Raw genomic sequence first — 4,713 nt, 5'->3', positions numbered from 1 at the left:
CTGCTTCTTACAACTTCCTTATATAGTCCCTTAAAAATGGATGGTTTGTTTATTGATGCTTTCTCTAGCTCAATTTTCTATCAGTCTTCCTCAGTCCAAGGGTTAAGAAGGGTATCCAACCCCCGCAAGGTTCGTGTTAAATCATCGTGTTAAACCAATTATCCTTGGTTTATAGCAGCAATTCTCAAACTATCATCTCTTAAGAGAGTCTATCAGTGGTTCTGTGAGGTCAAAATTATTTTCATAATAATACTAAGAAGTCATCCAACTCACTCTCATTCTTTCATGAATGTACAGAGTATAAAACATTTCATTGATGTCATTTCAGATTCCACATTACAACCAGCCTTTAAGAAACTACCACTTGTTGAAGGCGGGAGCCACAGTTGATTATGGAAGATTCCCACAAGAATAATACTTCAGAGACAGCACGTCAACTTGGTTCAACAGTTCAGGGAGCTCGTATTTCTCATATTGCTCAACAGGTATCACCTTTATCAGAAAATAAGGAGTCTCGGGACTCATACGATAGTATAGGCTCCTTGTAGAAAGCCCATGGGACCTTAGCATGGCGCCCATCTTATAACTGCATCAGGACATATGCAGACATATCAAACCTGTCACACCTTCAGCTACTTTGCTGCCACAAACTGTGGCGATGACCTCTCCTATGACTCTTACATCTCAGACAACTAAGACAGATGACCCCCAATTCAAAAGAGAAATAAGGCTGATGAAAAACAGGGAAGCTGCTTGAGAATGTTGGAGAAAGAAGAAAGAATATGTGAAATGCCTCAAAAAGCAAGTTGTAGTCTTGGAAATCAAAATAAAACTCTAATAGAAGATTTAAAAACTTTGAAGGATCTATATTCCCATAAAAGTGTTGGATTCTTACAGAAGATATTGTATGGACTTGTCTAAAAATTAGATGGAATTTTTTCTTTTTAGTGGTTTATAAATTAAAAGGTCAAAAAATGAATCTTTTCTTTAGGCTTTTGCAACTCAAAGATAAATATCTGATGCAAGAGATCTGGTGACAGGGTAAAGTGGAAAATGACCTCAAGGAAGTTATTGGCACAACTTGAAGCTCTAAAAATTAAACATACTCAAGAAGCAGGAAATGAACTTTCATCAATTTGAATTTTCTAAATAACAATCGTTGTCAATAATCCAAAACTGGTGGATACAATTTGGTAAATTGAATTTTTAAAAATAAATCAATTTACCCTATAGGTTTGCATTTCTTACTATTTCCTAAAACTTACTGTTTTCAGTTGTGTGTGTGTATTTTATTTCTGCCAATAAATTCTAAATTACAAATATAAAAGAAGAGCTAATATATAACCAAATATATAAATTATGTGTCTGATCACATATACTTGTTCTGTTGCAAAGTTTTTTAAATGAGTTTTTAAGTTTGTTTATTGGACCCAAGAGAGTTTTTTGAGACTGGGTTTAAACTATTTTTGAGGCCTTGTCCTAAAAGGCATCTAAGGTACATGAATGGAGTGTGGTGATTTTATAACATTTTTAAATCAGAATGGAGAGAGAACTGTTTAAAAGTTTGATACTTTTAAATAGTTTGTTTTTCGGTTATTCTGGGAATGGTGATTCTCTACAAAGATATAATTATTTTTTGATTCTATATCCTGTATGCAGTTGAATATACATTACTTATTCTGTTGTGCTTTAATAGAATGGAATGTTTACAGGCCCTTGAGGTGATATTAGAATATTTTTTTACAACCTTCTGAAGATGTATACCAAAGTTTTCCAAGAAGATTTTGTAATCGACTTAATGTAAGGTTTATCAGATTCTAAACTATTACAGTTATTAAAGCCATTTTATGTTAGACTATTTTGTAATGCAGTGAATGGTACATTTATAAAGGTGATTGCCAATTTATTTTTATAGTTAATCTTTATAAATTCTAAAGTTGAGTTTTTAATGATTATTTTAAATGTTTATATAGTTTGTTTAGTGAAAAAAATATTTTGCTAAAAGTATCATTTTTTATTATGAAAAGTAAAGTTTCCAGATTGGCTAATATTTGAATTCTGTTTTGTATGCAGTTTATCCAAAGTTCAAAAATGTCAGTACACCAGTGTTTAACCTCTGTATTCTAATTAGTATACACTTTAAAATTGTATTGCAAAGCTATTGTGCACTTCTTATACAATATGTATCATATTGTCTACAAAATTAAAGGACATTTGATTAAAAAAATAAAAAAGGAACTACCTCTTGCCAAGTTTGGTGTAGTTTCAAAAAAGAAAATCCACAATTATCTGAAAGGGCTAGTAAAATACTCCTTCCTTTCCAAATGCACGAGGCCAGATTCTCTTCATATACTTATTCAAAACAACATATCACAACAGATTGAAAAGAGAAGCAGATATGAGAATCCAGTTACCTTCTAAGCCAGAAGCGAAAGAGGTCTTCAAAAAATGTAAACAATATCAATCTTATCATTAACTTTTTGGGGAAAATTGTAATTATTTCTCATAAAATTATTACTTATGTTAACATGTAAAGGATTTATTGTTATTTGAAAATGAATTAATCAATAAACATTAAATAAATTTCTCAGTTCTAATCTCTTATATTGTAAATAATGATAGATATAACCCACATAAACAAAAGCTCTCTGGGGTCCTCAAAGTATTTTTTTTTTAAAAAAGGAGTCCTAAGCTTTAAAAAAAAAAAATAAGTAGAAGAAGTTCAAGTATTGTTGGTCTATAGAATTTCTTTTAAATGGAGCTATAATATCCACAATAGGCAAAAAGAGACAGTAGAGGGATTAATGATTACATAGGGCAGGTGGTACTAGGGGTGGGGGATGAGGCAGAAGTGATGGGTAGGAGCTGGTGCCTAAAGGGTATGGCATTTCTTTTTGAGATGATGAAAATAGTCTAAAATAGACTATGGTGATGGTTTCACAACTCTATGAATATATTAAAAAGTATTGAATTGTATACTTTAAATGGGTGAATTTTATGGCATATGAATAATATTTTAATAATTATATTTAAATAATCAAAAACAGACAGTTGTAATACTGGGTATATATGAAAATACAGGAAAATATTTTCCTTTTCTGGCTCCTGTAACCATAACAATCCCTCCACCCCGCCCCCTCGTAAACAAAACACGTGGCATCTTTAGCTTAGAGGGCAGAGAGAATCTACCAGGTGGCAGCCCCATCAGACTGACTGAAGACCTTAAGGAAATCTCTAAGCTCCTCACGGAGATTCAGAACAAATACCATCAGGACTTGGTACCTACCAGTAAACCACCAAGCCAATGCCCCTGCGAAAGGATCTTCCTTCCCCACTTCTAGTGTCTCTGTCAAGTGTCTCTGGAAGTTAGTCAGTCGTCACAGCTACAGAGTCATAAATATGTATATAGGTATACATGTGTGGCTTACAATTGACAAAGATGGGAAGTTGATGAAGAAGAAAAGCAACTTCCATGATAAACAGAACTTCCTGTCATATATTCTAAAAGATAAAATATCAAGGTTTCTGCTCTCCGGAACAAACACTCTGACTCCTTCATGAAGTGTTTATGTTTTACTCCCCTGGATAAATACTGTGAATTATTTTGAAATCTTGAATATTTTATTGGATAAATAGCATAACTTCTGTGAATTGTAGGTAATTCCTTTTAAATGGCCTTCTTCAAATTTGTCCACTTTGGACCCCAAGCTCTGCCCTCTATCAATCCTCCTTTACCCCACCCCCCATATCACAAAATCCAGTTGCACACAAAGACCAGGACTTCCACTTACAACTGTACATGCTGTAATAGACTGTGGACTTAAACTGGAAAGGAAAGAAAATGAAATGTAAGCGCGTTGGTAGATAGAAAGACAATGGAAGGGTGGAAATCAAAGTAGTCTTGATTAGCTGGCTGAGTTGAGGTAGTATGTTAAAAGGTTCTTGTCACGTCATAATCATCATAAACTTATAGAGATTTATACAAATTTGTATAGATTTATATATGTAAAATTATAACAAATATCTGGCATATGGCAACTCACTAGGTTACTGTAAAGTATAGAAATAAGGGAGGAAAATGGGGGCTCCGTCTACCCTCAGCTGCTCTCAGCCTTTCCTCTGCTCCTCCCACTCCCATATGTTTTGAGATTTCATTACTGTTGGGGACATTATCTCATTGTTGCAAGGACAAACTAGGTCTCCAAATGGGGTGGGGCCTCTGTCGCAACTGTCAGGCCAACTCTTTCCTCAACTATAGGATGAGAAGAAAAGAGGTCTGGGGAAGGAAGCAAGAGTTGGGAGGAAGGATAAGGGAAGGGCAGAAAAGCCTGTAGATGTATCTTTGAGTCAAAATGTCAGAACACAAATGCTAATCAGAATAATAAAAACCCAGGGCTGATCTGAATCTTATTTCCAAAGACTGGTCTTGTCTGCTACTTAGAGTTTGCCTGGTTTATTGCTCTGTAACACAGGAAGCTTCTGCATTTGTTTACGTCTCTTTTAGGAGGAATTATAAATTCTTGTTGCTATTTGACCTTCAGTCTTATTCCCCCCATCCCTTAATTGTAAATTGTTTGACTCGTTTCTCTTTTCTCAGATGTGTCACACACAATATCTAAAAGAGACGTTTTGCTCCAGATACAAGTATATTTGTTGAATCAATGATGGGGAAACAAGCTGGCATTGCTCTTCTTCAGGTTTCCCAAAGCCTTC

The 4,713-nt window shown here is 34.4% G+C and overlaps 1 pseudogene across 1 annotated transcript; it reads left to right on the top strand.

Annotated features, from left to right (window-relative positions):
• Positions 1-392: 392 nt before the first annotated feature.
• On the top strand, positions 393-921 carry LOC308510420 (cyclic AMP-dependent transcription factor ATF-1-like; annotated as a pseudogene). The gene has a single exon. The product of its transcript is annotated as a cyclic AMP-dependent transcription factor ATF-1-like (transcript).
• The last annotated feature ends 3,792 nt before the right edge of the window (positions 922-4,713 follow it).

The sequence above is a fragment of the Rhinolophus hipposideros genome (assembly GCF_964194185.1).
Source record: "Rhinolophus hipposideros genome assembly, chromosome: 18".
Taxonomy (NCBI): Eukaryota; Metazoa; Chordata; class Mammalia; order Chiroptera; family Rhinolophidae; genus Rhinolophus; species Rhinolophus hipposideros.
The sequence above is the reverse complement of the archived record's forward strand: the minus strand, read 5'-3'. Positions and strand labels throughout refer to the sequence as shown.